At 44.7% G+C, this 21,647-nt stretch overlaps 1 protein-coding gene across 2 annotated transcripts in view; it reads right to left on the bottom strand.

Moving 5' to 3' along the window:
- SLC41A2 (solute carrier family 41 member 2) overlaps window positions 1–21,647 on the bottom strand; it is a 176,420-nt gene that overhangs the window by 154,020 nt on the left and 753 nt on the right. The window lies entirely within an intron of this gene.

Below are 21,647 nucleotides of genomic sequence, written 5' to 3'. Positions count from 1 at the left end.
AAAAAATACAGTATTTATTATTACAACCACGACGACTTAAAATGTACAAAACAAACAAATTACTAAAATCCCCTATAGGGTGTTTAATAGTGAGACCTAACAAGTGTAAATCAACTATTGAGATAGAGCTCAAATAGTGAAATTAGTACAGCTCAACCCCGTTATAGCACGATCCGCTATAACGCGGATCCGCAATAACACGGTTTGAGCTGGACCCCGAATTAAAACAAAAAAATGTTTACATTTTATTTTTTTACACACACACTGCACACTGCATACTGCATACAGGCCTGGCATCCCAGGCTATTTTAGCAACTATAATTACTTTGAGTGCAGTCAACTGGGTTCTTTTCGTTATCCTAGAGTTAACGTGTTGTGCTCTATATATCTTTAACCCTTTGCACCTCAGTCTATAATTCCAATGGTATTGGGTTGAGCGTTGAGTTACCTCTTTAGTTATAGTCAAAAATATCCAACGTTTCGAAGAGGATGAAGGTGCTTCTCACCGAAACGTTGGATATTTTTGACCATTACAGTATAGTAATTAAAATGACCTTTTTGCAGTAATTCAATTCTCAGTATTTTCCTGATGTGCTTGGCTCCCCCGACTCACTATGCTACTGTATTCTTTGACCTAGATTTTTTGCCTCAAGCACCCTCCCTTTTTTTCACTTTGCGCACCGCTGATCTAGGGGCATGCCAAGTTGCTTTTTCCTGATCCCCCTCCCCCCCTTTTCTTTTACATTGTAAAAAATGCTACAACTATTTTCTCATAGTACAGATCTGATTTATTTAAAAAACACATGTAGGATATTGCTTGAACTGCAGCTTTAATTACCAATGATTTATCCCAATGAATAAGTGAAGATGCACTGTGACAAGGCCACAGCAATTACAAATAAATGCAAAATGTACAAAAGATGTAACTTCTGTACAACCGACATTGGATACCCAGGTTACACAGGTGTAATTAGCTGCTGTCCTGTAATTAATCATGATGGCAGCTACTACAGAAGACGGAAACCTGAAGAGCTGGCTCGTCATGTTATGAGTTGTGAGCTATGGTAAGACATGACCCTAGTCACCTGTCCATACGGCGAGTGCAAACACCTTATTTCGGGTTTTTCCCGTTTAGGTTTATACTGTACCATTTTAAATTTGTTTTTCAGGCAATTTTTATTATATATAGTTTTTATCTATATTTGATAGGTTTTAGGTATATGCATGTGTGTGCTTATGTACATATAAATATATGGGTGCACGTGTGTATATGCATATTCACACAAAATAATAAAAAAAGTTTTGTTTTTTTTACATTTATTATATTATACTAGCTGAGAGACCCGGCGTTGCCCGGGATGTAATGTTCCCGTTCCTCTCTCTCCTCCCCCCTCTCTCTGTTTGTCCCCCATTCACATGAATCCAGTCCCCCCCCTCCCTCCCTCCTTTACAGCTTCATGTAGCGTGTGTGCGTCAGTCACTGTGTGTTTGCTCGCGCGTCAGTGAGTCTGAGGCAGAAACACAAACACACACAGACTGACTGACGCACACACAGTCAGTGTGTGCCTCAGTCAGTGTGTGCGTGCGTCAGTCAGGCTTTGTGTGCGCGTCAGTCAGTGTGTGCGCGCGGGGCGTCAAAGGCAGGGGGGGGGGGCGTCAAAGGGAGGGGGGGGGGTCAAAGGGAGGGGGGGGGCGTCAAAGGTAGGGTGGGGGGCGTCAAAGGGAGGGGGGGGCGTCAAAGGGAGGGGGGGGGGGCGTCAAAGGGAGGGGGGGGGGCGTCAAAGGGAGGGGGGGGGCGTCAAAGGGAGGGGGGGGGGCGTCAAAGGGAGGGGGGGGGGGGCGTCAAAGGGAGGGGGGGGGCGTCAAAGGGAGGGGGGGGCGTCAAAGGGGGGGGGCGTCAAAGGGAGGGGGGGGGCGTCAAAGGGAGGGGGGGGCGTCAAAGGGAGGGGGGGGCGTCAAAGGGAGGGGGGGGGCGTCAAAGGGAGGGGGGGGGGCGTCAAAGGGAGGGGGGGGGGTGTCAAAGGGAGGGGGGGGCGTCAAAGGGAGGGGGGGGGCGTCAAAGGGAGGGGGGGGGCGTCAAAGGGAGGGGGGGGGCGCCTCAAAGGCATGGATTCCTCCCCCTGCATTTCCTGCAGTGGACAGGAGGGGGGGGGCAGTGGACAGGAGGGGGGGGGCAGTGGACAGGAGGGGGGGGCAGTGGACAGGAGGGAGGGGGCAGTGGAGAGGAGGGGGGGGGGCAGTGGACAGGAGGGGGGGGGGCAGTGGACAGGAGGGGGGGGGCAGTGGACAGGAGGGGGGGGGCAGTGGACAGGAGGGGGGGGGCAGTGGACAGGAGGGGGGGGGCAGTGGACAGGAGGGGGGGGGCAGTGGACAGGAGGGGGGGGGCAGTGGACAGGAGGGGGGGGCAGTGGACAGGAGGGGGGGGCAGTGGACAGGAGGGGGGGGGCAGTGGACAGGAGGGGGGGGGCAGTGGACAGGAGGGAGGGGGCAGTGGACAGGAGGGGGGGGCAGTGGACAGGAGGGGGGGGCAGTGGACAGGAGGGGGGGGCAGTGGACAGGAGGGGGGGCAGTGGACAGGAGGGGGGGCAGTGGACAGGAGGGGGGGGGGCAGTGGACAGGAGGGGGGGGGGCAGTGGACAGGAGGGGGGGGCAGTGGACAGGAGGGGGGACGCAGTGGACAGGAGGGGGGACGCAGTGGACAGGAGGGGGGACGCAGTGGACAGGAGGGGGGACGCAGTGGACAGGAGGGGGGGGGCAGTGGACAGGAGGGGGGGGCAGTGGACAGGAGGGGGGGGCAGTGGATAGGAGGGGGGGGCAGTGGACAGTGACACACACACAGACACACACAGACACACACACACACACACACACACACACACCTCAGTTGATGCGCCCTTTCTCAGTTCCGTTTGGCGCCGGAGGTGGGGAGCGACACCTACCTGTACTTCCGGGCGCCGCCACCGTCTGACTCGGCGCCGCGAGGGAGGAAGGGGGTCTGCCATCTTACGCGCCGCGTGGCAGCTGCGGGGAAGCGAGGTGATTTGGAGCGGGGAGGGGGGAGAGGTGATTTGGAGAGGTGATTTGGAGCGGGGAGAGGTGATTTGGAGCGGGGAGAGGTGATTTGGAGCGGTGAGGGGGGAGAGGTGATGCCGCTGGGGAGGGGGAAAGGTGATTTGGAGCGGGGAGGGGTGATGCCGCTGGGGAGGGGGAGAGGTGATGCCGCTGGGGAGGGGGAAGAGGTGATGCCGCTGGGGAGGGGGAAGAGGTGATGCCGCTGGGGAGGGGGAAAAGGTGATTTGGAGAGGGGAGAGAGGTGTGTGTGTGTGTGTGTGTGTGTGTGTGTGTTTTTTATTTATTTTTTTTGACCTTTGGCCCGTCACTCCGCCTCAGGCCAATGAGAGGTGTGGGGGGCGGGCCAAGGGAGTGGTGTGAGTGTGTGAGGCCAATGAGAGGTGTGCGGGGGCGGCCGGGCCAAGGGACCAATGAGATTGCCGCTAGGGACACCGGACATCCAGCAGGCAGGCATGCATGCAGGCAGGCAGGCAGGCAAACATACAGTGCTTTCACTAATATAGTATAAGATATATTTTCAGTTCAATCAATTAACTAATGCAGCAAGCCAATGAGCATTTTTGAATCATGTCAATATTTAAATATCCTAATAATTTTCATTTTTGACCAAATTGCAATTATTTATTGTAGTAACCAAAACTGGAACATCCTACCAGAGACTCTCACATCCACCACCGATTTAAGTTCTTTCAAATCTAAGGCTGTCTCACACTTTAACCTGGTCTGTAACTGTTTCATACGCTCATAATATATATTTTCTTTAACTGTGCATGCAATGTCTTGTATATAATGTATACCCTGCTCATTTATGTAACTGTACTTGTAACCATGTATTATTTGTCTTACTCTGTGCCCAGGACATACTTGAAAACGAGAGGTAACCCTCAATGTATTACTTCCTGGTAAAATATTTTATAAATAAATAATAAATAACTGTAGTTCTTACCCAAATACCCTTAATCATCTACATTTATGAGTTGATGATTATGGTGAATGGTATTTTATCATTTAGAATATGTTTCTCAACATTTCTTCTTATTTATTTATTTATCATACACATATGGATTGATGAGATTTGCTTTCCCTTAGTATACAGCAGGGCCCCGGGTATACGGCGGGTTCCGTTCCAGAGGCCCGCCGTATAGTGAAAATCGCCGGAAAGCGGATCTGACGATTTTCAGTGCTGCGCATGCGTAAGCCGGCATTTTCGCCGGTCTGCGCATGTGCGACCTGCGGTCTGCGCATGCGCGCCGGGCGCACCCGCCTGTTCTACACATGCGCGATTTTAAATTCAACATGACGGCCCCCTTCTCGGTGCCGCCGTATCAGCGGATCGCCGAGAAGCGAGGCCCTGCAGTACTCAATATAGACTAGCAAATTGTTTAGCTAGTATTTGAAGTAATAGCATAATGTTAGCAGAATATGTATGCATTATTTTTATGGAACAACAATTTTTGTGGCAATAACTTAAATGTTTAATATGGTTGCCAAGTGTGATCAAACCTTATAAATAATACACTATGAGGCCATAGAGATACAGCGCCCCTGACGAAGAGGATTGGATCCTTGAAACGCGTGGGGCTGTCTCTGTATGGCCTATCAGCTGGAATTGTAGCTGGGACTATTTGTGGCCGGCACTGAATTTCCTCTTGGAGCTGGATCGCTATCAGCCGGAGACCCTCCCCCTGGTGATGCGTGGATCACGCACCGCGCTGACGTCACGGAGCACGTGACGCGGAAGCAGGAAGGCTTCCCGCGCTGAGGGTAGGAGACTCGCACCGAAGGAGCAGACTCAGCAGGATATCGTGGATGCTGCGGCAGTCCCGGTTTGGATTTGACAGCTTCTTATCCTACACCATTGTGTGCTTGAACCCAACTTACTTCTGTGAGTGTTTTTAGCCGTTTTTCTTGTTATATTAAATAACAGTCTTCACCATGAGTTTTGCGCTCTCTTCTTCTGTTTATTTCTTCAAGTGCAAACACCTGTAAGCAATGTCTCTCTGCATCTACTCAAGTTATGTGCACGGCCAGAGGAACGGCAGAAAGACTATGGAGAAAGATCTGTCTAATTGGGGGAGTTATTACTTGGCCCAACAGGTATTTAAAAATAAGAGAAAGGTAAAAGAGAAGAATTATAGGATTTACTGTACCGTCCCCTCAAATAGATTACAGAGAACAGGTATTGGTTTCCATGCCAAGTATTGGCAGGACAAACTGGCAGCCCTTCTTTACAAGAGGAAGAAGAATCTTTTATTACAATGTGTGTTTTCACCTGAATCAAAAGCCCAGCCTGGCTGGTAATCCTGTTCTACATCCCAACCAGTTATAGAATACAGTATAAAGTATTTTACGGCATTTCTCTAGCTCTATTTGGACACTAGGTTCTTAAGTGCTAAATATATCCTAAAATCACAGGATTTGTCTGAGAAAATTAACATATATAAAAATAATACTTCAGTATTTCAGAGCCCCAATTTATTTACATTTTAAATAATGCTATTAATTATAGAGAAAAGCCATGAAGATAGATTGTGCATAGTTATAGCTTACCATCCCTATTTAGCAAAACAAATTGTGTTTAAAATAACTTGACTACAAACGGCTAGTCAAATATGTGATGCTTATTTATACTTTTGTGCCTTTCCGAATACACAAATCTGAACGACCTAAAACTAGGTGATCTCAGCATAAAAAATCTAAATGATTTGGTACGACTGTTTCCTACAATTACACTTGTCACATACAGTATTATATATTACATGCATCTGTCTTATATTAAGGGCATTTTATTAATAGCCACGTTACTAACCTAATAAGCCATGACTTAGCTGCAAAAAAACTCTGTTCTTTAAAGCTGCACTTTAGTCTTTTTTTTAATTTTTATTTATTTTTTAACTTCAATAGTTTCATGTGGGCAATCTCTAATTACCTAAAGAACTGTATAGCTGCAGGTCAATTCGTTCTCCATGTATTGATCGGCGAAATTTGGTGACATAATTAGTGAAGGGATCTGTTTATATTCTGCTTCAGTCCGTCAGTGGAAGCTCATGAATATTCATGAGTCTCCCAGTGACGTGTGCAAGAGGGAGGGCAGGGCTGACAAAGGGGTGTGCCAGGGCTTGTGACAGGACATGAAGGGGCTATGCCTCAGCAAATGGCTGTTAAAATATAATACAAGAAAATTGGTCTTTCAAGGTTGTTTTTTTAAAAACAGAAAATGCTAAAAGTATTTTTTCTTACTACAAATCTGATTTATTAAAAAAAAACACACATGCAGGTTATTGACTGAACTGCAGCTTTAAAGTGGGATTGCAATCTTGCTACAGTAAAATTCAAGAATAGAATAAAAGTCTGCCCTTATGTGGCCAGAGGGCGGGGGCTGGGAAAACGTAGGTGTGCTGCCGCCAGACTTTAAAGAACGTTCAAGACTTTAAGGAACTTTTATTCTGTCCAGTCATTTGCTGGAAGACCCCTGCTTCAGACCTCCGGACGCGGAGAGAATAACAACTCCAAGCAGGAGCCGGACAGCATCTCAGTTACAGGACTTATTCGTTTTTTAGTGTAAGTCACACTTCTTATTTTTATTTTGTTCTTAACCTTATGATTAATAAAACTGTTACCCCCTTTTACCACTTCTACTCCGCCTTCCACTTTATGATTAAGAGGAGATGCGTATGAATCAACCTATATGGAGTCAAGTACCTGTTTCGTTATATGAGGGCACTCACATAAGCCCATGTGAGTGATTATATATATTTTTTATATCCAATTACCATACCAAGTCATTTCCCGGTATTCTGTTTTGGGACCAACCCCCACTGTTTCTACTTATCTGTCTGAGGTACCATTGGATGAAACACGAGGCAGAAGCATCAGAGATTGTCTGCAAAATTCTTTCTACAAGGGCACTCACACATGCCCGTGTGAGCGATTAATATTTTATAATATTTTATTTTAATTTAATTATAATCATATTCCCTATCAGTCATTTATTATTTGGTTGTTTGGGACCAATTCTTGCCACTCTAACCTTCTCTCTGAGGTACCATCGGAAGAATTTTGCAGTGAGGAGACCCTAGAAGATTCGCAGACAGAGTCTACAGGAGAATCCACACTGATTCAAGCATCCCAGGAAGAAGATTTGACGTTCAAGAGTCGTGAGTACAGCAGTGACGATATCAGAGACATTCATACTCTGCAACAGATGTGACTGCCACTCACATTTGGCCGTGTGAGTGTATATTTATATGGCCCTTTCCCACACCCTATTCTAACATTTTTATTTGTTATATCACCATCAGAGACCTAACATATTTTCCTTATCATTATCATTATTCTTTTCTATGTGCGCTCGCTGTTATCTTGTGTACAGCCCTTATGTGGCGACAGTCCCAATGCTGGGATCGTTGCCTTTTCTTTAGATGGCAAAAGGTAACCTTAAAATGTATAATGCTGCATGGAAATGGATTGACGTGCAGTGGGAACACCAAGCTACACAACATCCTTTGTAATACAGTATTTAGATTTTATTTTTCTAGGATTTTTAAATTTAAACCAACCTACAGTCAAAGATTGACAAATCCATAATGTCTTTATTAGGAGCAAGTTACAGACTCATACCCAAGGAAATAATGCAGCAGAAGTGAAAGACCAATTTCAAACTCTTTATATCAATATTTGTTCAAAATCGAAAACGCCTAGATCATTTCACAATGACGTACAGCGTATGTGATCAGGGCAAAACATAAACATCTCTTGAATCTGTGTCCAATGTATTGGGACTCCATCTTCTTTCTGCCTATTTTCAATGCGTTGCTGACCCCTGCAGCAAGCAAAGGAGTGACTGGTGCTCCCACTTCTCAACGTTTCCGAAATGACTTCCTAATGTTCCATTTATTTGGTTATTTCCAACAATCTGATTTGTTAATTAAGAACGGGGAAAAAAGGCCCTTTCAGATTCTGGAGACAATAAGGAGACGGAGAGGCATTTTTCACAAATCAGACTTTTCCCTAACATTCTATATTCATGCTCTTAAACATTTTTTTTTTTAACCACAAAAACAAAGACTCCCTCAGATCTACAGGTTGTGCTTGGGATGGGGCGGGATGCCATCTCACTTCTTTTAGGAGGGCCTGAAAGCATCTCCCTACATTTTAGCGGACATGAAACCATCCTGGTACTTTTACAGTTGCTTCAAGCAGCAAACGGCCTGGAAATGGGGCGTATCTTACAGTCCAACCATACGCGGACATTTCCCAGCATATTGCGAGTGAGAAGTGAAAGAAGCAGTCGCGTTCATAATAGAAAATAATGAGAAGGTAGGCTTTATGATCGCCGAATCTACCACTAAAGGGACTGGCCGGATTTATGCACAGGATGTGTGTACTTTGTGGCAGCCTCTAGGCCAGGGACTTGGGGGAGGGGAGGGGGGGGGGGGGTTAATCTGTGCCTGTGGATAAAAACATCCCACTTCCTTAGGCTAAGGCCCCGCTCCCAGAGTCAGCGCACCTGCGCTGCGGACAGGCGGTGCGCTGAGATACACAGACCGCGATCTGCGGTCTGTAGGGAGCGGGAGCCGGAGCGGGAGGTGGGCGGGAGGTGGGAGGTTTGATCGGGAGGTGGGCGGTTTGACAGGGAGGGGGGGCGTGGCTTGAGCGGAGGGACCCGCTACTCTCCCCCCCCTCCCTCCACGGACTCGGGCTGGAGCTGGAAGGTAAGTTTAAACACACACACGCAGGCACTCATTCATACACGCGCACACACACACACAGGCAGGCACTCACGCACTCATACACACACACACACACAGACAGAGGCAGGCACTCGGGCACACACACACACACAGACAGGCACTCACGCACTCAGACACATATACAGACAGGCACGCACTCAGACACACACACAGAGAAAGGCACTCACCTGCTTTCACTCCACACTCCTCCCCGCTCCCCGAAGCCTCTCCTCCTCCCGAAGCCTCCCCTCCCCATTGGCTCACAGCCACACACGTCACGCGTCAACGCTAGGAAACACCATTCTCTGGTGTCTCCAGCGGCTGACGCGCTACAGCGTGTAGTGCTCTGTGCAGCCAGGGGGGACCGGGACCGGCTCGCGAGGATTCCCCTGCTGGTGGGGAACTCGCGTGTGGCCGCCCGCGCCAACGAGCGCAGCGGGACCGAGGCCTTATTTCTCCAATTGAAAAGATACACACACCATTAACTTCAAGGACTGTCTGCAAGCTATACTATCCATATTTTTAGAATTGTACTTATTCTTGCAGTCCAAAGTAATACTCAAAAGTCAAATCAATGAGAGTTTCTGTGTGTTAATGCCCCAAGCAGCACTATCGCAGTTAAAATGTGTGCGTTTCTTTAGTTATTTTTACTTTTTACCATAAGTAGTTTCACCTCAAAATGTTGCTTGCATATTTTCAGTGGCTTAGGAAGTTTAATGTATGGGAAACATTGGTTTGGTTGCCTTATTCCTTAATATTTCGAAGGAACGTGCTAATTTCCTCAAACGTCTTTGCCGTAATTTCTTACATTTTGTGCTTTTACAGAATTTTCACATTGTTCGAAAACGAAACAATTTCACCCCAGTATACCGCATCGGCATTATACAAAAGGTACACGCGACCTTTACAGGTCACATCGACTATTAATACTCGCCGGTTCGTTTCACTGCAAAGAAGTTGTTCGCGAAAGAGAATTGGCACATTTCACCTGTCGCACAAACGTCAACTAAAATGTCACACAGCTCCAATAATTACTATATGATCGCTAAAAAGAAAATGTTGCTTTCCTGTGTTTTGTTTCCAATAAAACTATCCTAGTGGGATTTCTCAGAACAAAAACCCTTTGTGTTACTTCTGTACTATACTATTTTTGTTCTGTATATGGCTCTCCCTTGTTGCCATGCTACTAACCCGATAATAAAAGAAGAGCTTCAGAGAGCACTTGCTAGTTGCTAGGAAGGTACAGTAATGTGCACACGTGAAGAAGACCTCTAGAGAACTGAATCGGCATCTTTTGGGGCATGTCATGATTTGATAAAACACAACTTAATTGCATACAATGTTAATGTCTCGGGAAGCAGTGATTAAATCAAAAATGCTTGGGTGCGCCATAATACAAACCCAGGAACTTTTTTTTTTTTGTAACCACTTCTTGTCGAAGAGTGAGCAGTGGGTTGCAGGGCCATTTAGACTAGGGGTGCTCAACTCCAGTCCTCAAGCCCCCCCCCCCCCCAACAGGTCAGGTTTTCAGGATATTCCAGCTTCAGCACAAGTGCATCAATCAGTCCCTGCTTCAGCACAGGTGGCTCAATCCGTCCCTGCTTCAGCACAGGTGACTCAATCAGAGGCTCAGTTTTTGCCTGAGCCTCTGTTTCAGCCACCTGTGCTGAAGCTGGGATATCCTGAAAACCTGACCTGGGGAGCTTGGGGACAGGAGTTCAGCTCCCAGTTTAGAAGACAAGAAAAAAGAGCAGGACTAAATACACAGATGCCGTCATCAGGAGTGTGTTATACGGCTGCTTATAGAAAGATCACACAGCAGAGGCATATAACACATTGCATCGCCCCATAGCGGTTAAAATATTGTATCCTTGCTACCATATCCACAACATTTATTTGACATCAATATTTCTCTGAGACAGAAACTACTTGGAAGATTTCATAGTTTGTGGATGACACGTCACAGCTGCATTCCCTTTTCATGATGCCATTTGTCTTTGTCTTATTTACACATCACAGTCTTTCTTTTTATGGCTTTCCAGTAAAATAAAACCATGAAAAAGAATGCTGCTGCTAAACACACAAAAAGAAAATCAGTAACGAAGCAGATAGCATCATCTTAAACTATTATAAACCTTAAAAGCAGCAAAGGTTTTGCTATGAAATGTACTGTATGAAGTACATAAAAAAAATGTTTTAATTAAGACGCTGATAAAGCAGCATTTTTAATCAAAAAAACCTAGACAAAATATGCAGAATTATGAAGCAGCGCTGAGTGTGACTCCGACATTGCAAACATTTGACCCTTCCCCTGCCAGTGGGGGCAGAATGGCACGGAGTTCAAAAATAGTCAAAAGACACGTAGGGACTTATTCTATATTGTGCAAAGCGGCCGATCAGGTTTGTGGGGAGTCAATGGAGAATATCAGACAATACAGAATTACCCCTATATGCCAGGATTCACCAAGTAAGGTAAGGGGTATCAGCGCTTGATCCCGCATTAATTGCCATTTAAGTCATGACAGTAAATGCGGGATCGAGTTTCAATACAGTTTATCAAAGCTAAGTGAATCTCGTCCTTTGATTTAACGCAGCAGTCCGCACAGATAGCCATTAAAAAATATATATTTACTTTAACAAGAACAGGCCAATAACAAAACTTTACAAAAAAAAAGTTTTAAATGGCATGCTCCGTTTAGTTAAGCGTTTGCAATTTTAAATGTCCGGGAGTAACCTCAGAAACTTAAAATATCATGTTTAACACTAAAAACAATTAAAAGAGCAGGACATGTTCAGGGGGCAAGATATCGACATTATATGTGTTAAACTCATATAGGCTTCTGGGCAGGATTGCTGCTTTTAAAAAAAAAGAGCTGACCTTAAGAACCCCATTGGAGTAAAGAGAAGAATGACATATACTGCAGCCCACGGCCACATGTAAACATCGGTAAGCAAAGCACCGCTACGGAGAAGAGACTGAACCCTGGGTAATCACACAGGGTAAGACGGTTACAGGGGCGGGCGCCTTGTACAGTCAACATTGGACTATAAAGAAAGCTCTAAAACACGTGAAAGAAAATTTCCACCCTGCAGGTTAATAAAAAAAACACTTTTACAACCTTCAGTTGGTAATTCTATATCTAAATCATTAAATTGTTCTGTAATAGAATTAAAATTGAGGTATGTTCTGAAATATCTAATTGGTGTAATGCTGTTCCGAATCAAATGGTTGTACACATCGTTTTGGCATGATAGGTATATATTTAATGTTACTCAAAGAAACGAAGCATGAGATGTATGCAATCAAGTTTAATGTTCATGAAATTTTGAACAGTATTAAAACTATTATAAAAAAAATTACAAATGAAAGTTAAAATCACAATAAAAAGAAATGTAAAAAAACAAACCTCTTCCATACCACACCCTGATGATGTCTCAAAATGCCTGGAAGCGAGCAGCAGATGTGTGCTTAGTATGTTTTAATATGTAATGAATCTGGGTAATAAAGGATCAGCAGATAACAATCCAAAATGTTGCACAAGTTAAGCATTTAACAAAGACTGCTGTGGCCTTAGGGAGAGTATGCGTGGGGTTTTATTTTTCATTAATTAATGTAACACTAAAAAAAACATCCTGGAAAGTTCACATGATGGCATCATAGCAAATCACATTGTTAATAGGATTTACACTCCATGCACCAATTATCTACCACTGCCATGAAGTACTGTACCAAAAAAAAACCCATTGTGTCAATTGGATGACGATTTCCACCACTTTAATACTATAAATAAATACCATAGATCTTGGTTGTTAATAAGACCTGGTCTGTCGCACATAAGAACATTACTCCAAATGACTGTATTCAAGAGTACTTTTTATTATTATTTTGCAGGAAACCAAGACAGGAAGCACATCACACAAGGTTTCGGGGGGAGGGGGGGGCGCAACCTCCTTCGTCAAGTGCCCAAAAGTGTCCCTGCACTACTATCAGACAACTATATCTACAGAACAGTGCGAGGTCATCTGATCCTAAAGCCCATTTTTCTGTTGATAAGATCTCCCAGTCACATTTATTTATTTATTTATAAAATATTTTACCAGGAAGTAATACATTGAGGGTTACCTCTCGTTTTCAAGTATGTCCTGGGCACAGAGTAAAACAAATAATACATGGTTACAAGTACAGTTACATAAATGAACAGGGTATACATTATATACAAGACATTGCATGCACAGTTAAAGAAAATATATATTATGAGCGTATGAAACAGTTACAGACCAGGTTAAAATGTGAGACAGCCTTAGATTTGAAAGAACTTAAACTGGTGGTGGATGTGAGGGTCTCTGGTAGGTTGTTCCAGTTTTGGGGTGCATGGTAGGAGAAGGAGGAACGTCCGGATACTTTGTTGAGCCTTGGGACCATGAACAGTCTTTTGGAGTCTGATCTCAGGTGATAAGTGCTGCAAGTGGTAGGGGTGAGGAGCTTGTTCAGGTAGCTGGGTAGCTTGCCCATGAAGAATTTAAAGGCAAGACAGGAAAGGTGAACTTTGCGCCTAGACTCTAGTATTGACCAATCTAGTTCTTTGAGCATTTCGCAGTGTTGTAGTTGCATTGAAGAACAAAACGACAAATTGAATTGTAGAGGGTGTCAAGTTTGCTAAGGTGGGTTTGAGGTGCCGAGCCATATACTATGTCTCCATAGTCAATAATTGGCATTAGCATCTGCTGTGCGATACGCTTTCTGACCAGGAGACTTAGGGAGGATTTGTTCCTGTAAAGTATCCCTAGTTTGGCATAGGTCTTGGTTGTCAGGGTATCAATGTGCATCCCGAATGTTAAGTGGGAGTCAAACCATAAGCCCAGGTATTTAAAACTAGTGACAGGTGTTAGGGTGGTGTTAGAGTTGGTTCTAATCAGGAGCTCAGTCGCTGGAAGCTTTAAGAATTTAGTCTTGGTCCCAAATACCATTGTTACAGTCTTGTCAGTGTTTAAAAACAGTTTGTTTTGGGAAATCCATTTTTCGAGTCTCAAAAAGTCAGACTGAAGTATGTGTTGAAGGTCAGAGAGGCTATGGCTGTGTGCATATAGGATTGTGTCATCTGCATACATTTGTATTGAGGCTTCCTTACAAGCTGTGGGAAGTTCATTAATGAACACTGAAAAGACTAGGGGGCCCAGAACAGAGCCTTGCAGGACACCACAGGTGATATCCAGGGGGTTGGAGTTAGAGCCTGAGATGGACACATGTTGGGATCTTCCTGATAGGTAGGACTGAAACCAGCTTAAAGCATGCTTCCCTATTCCAGAGCTCTGGAGTTTGTTAAGCAGGATAGCATGATCAACTGTGTCAAAAGCCTTTGCAAAATCTAGGAATACTGCACCAGTGAGTTGTCCCCGTTCCATTCCACACTGGATTTCATTGCAAACTTTTAGCAGGGTAGTTACGGTGGAGTGTTTGGGACGAAACCCAGATTGGAATTGGCTAGGGAAATTTGTCTTGGTTTAGAAATCGCTTAATTGGGAGTGGACACATTTCCCCATGACTTTGGATAGAATTGGGAGAAGTGAGATTGGCCTGTAGTTTGAGACAGTGTTTTTGTCCCCACTTTTGAAGATTGGGACAACTCTGGCAGTTTTCCAGGTCTTAGGGATATGGTCTGCAGACAGGATAGAGTTGACAATGGACGCAATTGGTTTGGCAATGGCTGGGGCACCAAGTCGTAGGAACCTAGATTGTAGTAAGTCGGGTCCACATTGGCTACTTAGTTTTAGTTTGAGGAGCGCTTGTATAATCTCCTCTTCAGATACTGGGCCAAATTGAAAATTGTGGGCAGTGTTGGGAGGGGGTGGGACTATAGGGGTACTCCCAGGATGAGATTCAGGTTTGTGGTTTGGGCTGCGTTTCGCTAATAAGTTAGTGGCACACCCCACAAAGTAATCATTGAATGCATTTGCAATGTCAGTGAGGTTTGTCAGAGTAATATCCCCCTTAGTGATATTACTTGGTTGTTGATGGTTAGGAGGCTGGAATATATTGTTGATAACCTTCCAGAAGTTAGCTGGGTTTGATGTATTCTGGTGGAGATTGTCAGAGTAATATTGTGCTTTTGGATGCCTTGTTTGCCTTGTGCACATGTTCCGCATGCATCTGTAGTGATTGAGATCCTTGGTAGTGCCAGTTACTTTGTAGCTTTTCCACAAGGCATCCCTGAACTGGTAGAGTGCTATAAGGTCAGGTGTAATCCATGGAAGGTGGGCCCCCCGTACCCTTATTTTGCGTAGTGGAGCATGGGTATCGCAGAGTTTTAAGAACTCAGATTGGAAATAGTCGAGCGCAGAATCAGGGTCGGGAATTAAATCAATTCTGTGCCATGGGCAGTTGGTAAGATCATCCAGAAACTGTTGTGGGTTAAAGTTTTTAAATGTTCTAGTGAGGAGAACTTTAGGGCTTGAATGGGACGGTTTAATTTTCCTTACACAGTACACTATTGCATGGTCACTGAAAATATCAGGAAGAATGCCAGAGGATTGGATTCTGCTGGGGTTTGAGGAGAGAATCCAGTCTAGCAAGGAATGGTTATGCGATTTCAGGTTTATCCGTGTGGGTTGGGAAATGAGTTGCGATAGGTTAAGTGACTTGAGTTGTATCTGGATTTTGTGGTTTTTAGGGTCAAGCCAACTGAAGTTGAAATCCCCAAGAACTAGCAGCTCACTCTTCTCAATCAATCAGAGAGGAAATGGAGCCAAGAAACTGGGTGATTTCACTCAGGGATTGTAGAGGGGCTTTAGGGGGGCGGTAGATGCCAGCAAGCAAGATGGCCTTAGAAAAGGGAAGGCTGATTTTGCCAACTAGAATTTCAAAAGAGGGTGGGCTTGTTGGGCAATTTAACAGTGTAAATTGTAATGTGTCTGCAATATAAAATAACACCCCTCCTCCTCTCTTTGACCTATCTCTCCTAAAAATGGAGTATCCCTGAATGGCGATATTTGCATCAGGGGTTTTAGGGGATAGCCATGTTTCTGTAAGAATGATGGCTTTGGGTTTATGCATAAGGCACCATGCCCTTAGTTCGTCCAGTTTGGGCAGCAGGCTCCGGATATTTATATGGGCGACAGATAGGCCTTTTTGGAATTTAAAGGTGGAATTCTCAGGGGCATGGGACAGAGCTGAAATGGGAGGACCTGGGTTAGGTTCAATATCACCTGCTAAGGAGAGTAACAGTACGAGTAGGAATTTGGGTAGTTGTTTGGACGTTGTAAATTTGTGGTGTTTGCCATTAGAGTGAGCAGTGGTTGGTGTGCTGCTTTTTAGAGTTCTCCACCAACATTCAGTAGATAGTGCAAGGCTTTTGAGTAGTCCAGGGTGTATGGTGTTGTTGGGTGTGGGCCAGGATGGAGGAGTTTGTAGTGTATAGATAGAGTAACATCTCCATGAGGCCAGGAGAAAGAAAAATGTTAAGATACAGAGCAGGTTCATTTTGCCAGAGGTAGGCAGTGCTGCAAGGAGCTGTTGTGAACAAAGTGAGTGTGTGCAGACTAAACAGCAGGGGTGTGCCTGTTCCTTGTCAAATGTTTAGCTGTATTGCAATGCTAGAGTCGGTTCAGGGTTTCAGTGTTTTGTGCGGTCAGTTTTGGGAGAGGCTGCAGTGAAAGAAGTTGTAAAGGGGTGGGGGGTTAAAATATGCAGGTTAACAAGAATGGGATAATAGTGTGATCTGAATAGCTTACCGTTTGTTGTCGTGAGTAAAAAAGTTTGCAGAAAGATGCAGTCCCCAGTCACCTCTAGTCAAACTATAGTCTAACTATATTTATCGCTTAAAAAGCTCACTTTAAATGCCTCACTGTCTAATGCCAATTGCAGTTCCATGCATGACAATGCATGCCATATGGCTATCACCTAATACCACCGGAGGTCACCAGCATACTTAGCCTTCATTCCAGCCATAGGCGTCTCCCCATAAAGAAAACAACAATAGTATAATATACATTTCCACCTCATACTCTCCTCCAGAGTTTATCGATCAAAATAACTAGCTGAACTATTTTTTTGCAATTTGGAACATCCGTGCATATGTTTCCATCCAGAAAACTAACTGCTAGCTGTAATCCAATTAACAATTCATTTTTCATTCCTACAGAAGAAATTGAATTCATAGTGTGTGAATTATATATAGTGTGTGTGTGTGTGTGTGTGTGTGTGTGTGTGTGTGTGTGTGTGTATATATTTTTTTATTTTATTTTTAAGGTATGGTCGGTAAAAAAAAAACCTCCACAGTATCGCATATAGCAAATGGAAATATAACTGTATGCTCATTTGCATGTCTTAGGCAGGTCTGCAACCCTACCTTTCACCATTATCACCCAGCACACAGTGCTTCCAGTGCAGCAAGGGATTCTGGGAAATGACATGCAAATGAGCACACAGTGCCACCTTTTGCTTCAAAACCTTTGCTTGTTATATGGGTTTGAAGCAAAGGGTGGCATTGTGTGCTCATTTGCATGTCATTTCCCAGAATCCCTTGCTGCAGTGGAAGCACTGTGTGCTGGGTGATAATGGTGAAAGACAGGGTTACAGACCTGTCTTAGGCCACGTCCATAGAAGGACAAGCAGAGCTGAGCCGTGCGGACGCTCCGCAGGCGTGCTGACGAGTTGGATTTTTCAGCCGACAGCCAAGCTGTTTTCGGCTGAAAACATCCAATCAGCGCGAAGCAGCGTCAACGTCACGGCGCCGTGACGTTGATGTGTTGCGGGCGATTGGCCCAGCGACATCACTGCCCCGCCTCCCGATCGCTGGCTCGCCTGCATGGGCATTAAATCGCTCATGCTTGATCAGGTGAGCATCAGCGTCCGCGCGGCTCAGCGCTGCTCCACGTTCTATGGACGCAGCCTAAGGCTACGTCCATAGAGGGGGGAGCCGTGCTGAGCAGCTCTGACGCTGAGGCTCGCCTGCTCAGTCAGGAGCGATTCCATGGACTGGCAGGCGAGCCAGCGTGCGCGATCGTGGGGCGGGGGGAGGCGGGGCAGTGATGTCACCGGGCTGTGACGCTGCTTCGTGCCGATTGGGTGTTTTCAGCCGACAGCGCACTGAGAAACAGGCTCTGCTGTTGGCTGAAAATCCCAGAGCCTCAGCACGCCTGCGGACGCTCGCGGGAGTCCCCTCTAAAGACATCCTCATTGAGGATGACGGGGCTCCTCGCGGAGTGTCAGCGTGTCTCAGCACGGCTCCCTCCTCTATGGACGTAGCCTAAGACATGCAAATGAGCATACAGTAATATTTCCATTTGAGATATATAGATATAGACAGTGGTTGACAAATAATCAAAAAATCTACTCGCCACACAAAAAAATCTACTCGCCACCTAGTACCAAACGTGTGCTGCTTGGGCCAATATTTACTCGCCCGGGGGTTAAATCCACTCGCCCGGGGCGAGCAAATGTATAGGTTTGTCGAACACTGGATATAGATATAGGTATATATATAGATTATATATATATATCTACAGTTGCTATATGCTTTACTGTGGAGGGTTTTTGTCACTTTTTTTACCCACCATAACCTTAATAAGTGTGGTATATATATACACATACATTTAAAAGTACCCGGCGTTGCTCAGGAATTCTAGGAAACCAATCTCCTCTCTCTCCTTTCCATCACTTTCCTTAAACACCTTATGTCCCCAATTCTTTCCACATCGCTCTTCTTCTCCAGCATTCTTACTTTCTCCTCACGTGCCAACTGACTGAAAATGGCAGCGCGGCGTCGCCATGACAACGGGACGCTATGTGGCATCTCGACGTCACGAGGCATCAAGTTGCCATGGCAACTTGGCGTCACGTAGCGTCCCGTTGTCATGGCAACACGGCAGCGGCCATTTTCACTGAAGCTGCAGGAGAATGCCGAGAGTTGAAGGGCGAGAAGCAGGAGGAAGCCGGTAGACGCTGCACCACGCCGCCGGTAACTGTCGCCAGCGGGTAAAATGCACTCCCCCCAGGCGAGGGCATTTGTCAAAATTATATTTCTACACACACACACACACACACACACACACACACACACTACCTAATGTTTCCCGTTTGATTGGGTAGAACTGTATCTTAAAAGGTTTAATTATACAATAAATCCCTGCTATAACCAGCACTCTCCATTTTCAGAAAGACCTCCGCAATTAACCCCGCCGTCTCCTGTGTAAGATCTAATAAACATTATAAATACAGTAGCAACATGCTGTCTATGAGTGTGTGTGTGTGTGTGTGTGTACAGACTTGTCACATCAGGATTTCAGAGATATTTCATAATCCGATCTCCCAAACAATAGATCTTCCAGTTCATATGAAATGTTAAATGTGTCTTTAAGGAGCTGCGCGTGAGGTGCCATTTAAAAAAAGTTTTTATCTTGCCAGTTTAATGATCCAAAAACAGTTCTGCCTCAATTGCCGTGTGATTCTTTTGTACAATAATAAGCCCCTCCAACATGACCTTTCAAAATAACAACCAACACCTCCAATTACATTGCATGTTACTACCCAATACATGTTTGTAAAAGCACTGCGTGAAGAGAAAGAAACAGAAAACAGGGAAGTGGTAATATTAAACACAAGCAGCAGCAGCAGCAGAAAGTTGCAGGTGAAAAACAGAAACAAATGGAATATTTCCGACCTTGACATGGACACTCACAGGGATCTCCCTATCCAACCATGTACTGTACTGGTAGGTAAGATACGTTACATAGGAGAGTATGCATCCTTAAAGAACAGGGAATCCAAACCACTAACTCTTATCTTTATAATCAAAATGTAGGCAGCTGATACAGAATATACCTAGATAGACTGCCCCTTGAATATCACAATGAATGTCCTGACATAAATGTTATTAATCTGGACCTTCTGGGACTAGAGGAAGAAACCCTATATTATTTGAAAGAGTGAAAGACAGGAGGTAACAAAATACTTATTATTCACACAAATACAGCAAGGCCTGGTTCTTACTAGGTAATATAGGTCAGCTCAATTAAGTCTACTGTACAAAAAAAATACTTAGGGCTTGAATACTTAGAAGCTGAACCTCAAGGAAGCTCAGATTTACTCCTCCTAGGTATAAGTTCCACGTAGTTTCTGCAAAAGATTAGTATACGTGATCTAATGCTACAGCACAGAAAGGATGGGCTACGAATCACAAACTTAATTTCAAAGCTTTATGTTTGACTTGGTCTTGCAATATGTCATTGACACCGATCCTGTTTTTTTTTTTACTTCCTGTGGTTTGTTTTTGAGAAAGTTTTGCACATGTTTATACATATTGTATATACTGTATATTTCCACTCTCACAACTTGTAAGGTGCATATGAAAGGGTTGGTGCATGAATGAACCTATATTGAAAAATACAATTTTCTAAAATGTGACAAACGTAACTCGCTGTTGTACAGTGTGTGTGTGTGTGTGTGTGTGTGTGTGTGTGTGTGTGTGTGTGTGTGTGTGTGTGTGTGTCCACATTTAATTAAAGGGGTAGTCCTCTCAGATTTTATTATTTAATTTTTGTTTTAATAAATTCAAAAGAAAGTTCTTTGCCTTTGCGGCAATGCAATTATCTAAGCTGACGATTGATTCATTCTCCTGTGGTCAATCGGCAAAGATCCTGCTGCGCAGGGCGCGCAATATGGCTGCCTATTTCAAAGGAGGAAGTGGTACGGCTTCCTAAATTCTTGCTATAGCAGCCAAAGGAAGCTAAATACATTACAAGTTATGAAAAGGGTCCTAAAAAGTGGTGGGGGGGGGGGGAAGCAGCAAGTATTTTCTACGGCCAGGTCCCCAGTGACCACTGCAGCGTACGCTATGACGTGCGCACCACACACCACAGCACAGCTCTCTATGGGGTAGGTCCCAGTGGCTGTGTGTGCGCGCAAAGCGCTGTGACGTGTGCGCGCAAAGCGCTGTGACGTGTACGCTTGCAGGGAAGACAAGAATTTTGTCATTCTGTGCCGCGATCACGTGGTCGGCGCGGGGCAGATATGCGCCATCATGGCTGTGCCCCCCCCCCCCCACAGACCGCCGATTGCGGCTGTAGTCTGCGCATGCGCCGCCATGCCACCAGGCGTGCATGCAGCAGTGAGGACTGGGGCCGTAGCCTAATACTGCACAACTGATTTATTTTAAAAAAAAAAACCATACAGGATTTTGAATGCAATTCTGATTTTAATAGAGGGGCTATCTCAGCGGACTAGGCGCATGAGCTTTAAATGCATCAATTACTATAGTCTAAATCTGTTATACAATGCTGTACAAGACTTGCTACTATCACTCAACGGTGAACTACTCTACTGTGCAAATATCATTTAAATAAAGCATGGAACACAGGTGAAACATGTTGAGTGGATTAAGGTATTACTTAAGGATTGAAAGTATTAAAATATAATTGAACAATTCAAACTTAACTCACCTAACTAGGTGTATTTAAAAAAATGTAAATTATGTGTTTAAGATGTTAAACAAAAGCTGTTACTATGCTGACCTCTGGTTAAGCGCTATGCACACAAGATCTGATGAATATTCCTCTAGATAAATATTTGACATGCATCGGAAGAACATGTGAAACACATACTGTACATGAGCTGTTCTTAAAGTCTACCCAACTGAAATCCCTGACTCTTACATATATATCTGATTCTGATGCTTTTTATATTTCTACATAGATGACGCTTATTTATCTAGGATTTGTAAATAATGTATGGGGTCCGTGTGTCAAATATCTGGGAGGTGTAGGTGAAACAAGTTTAGGGGTTGTGTGGCTGCTTACTAAACAGCAGGACGTGTGTCATCTGTAGGAGATGGGTATGCACTCACAATG

Source organism: Ascaphus truei, chromosome 5, assembly GCF_040206685.1.
Source record: "Ascaphus truei isolate aAscTru1 chromosome 5, aAscTru1.hap1, whole genome shotgun sequence".
Taxonomy (NCBI): domain Eukaryota; kingdom Metazoa; phylum Chordata; class Amphibia; order Anura; family Ascaphidae; genus Ascaphus; species Ascaphus truei.
Note: the sequence above shows the minus strand (reverse complement) of the source record. Positions and strands in the feature narration are given on the sequence as shown.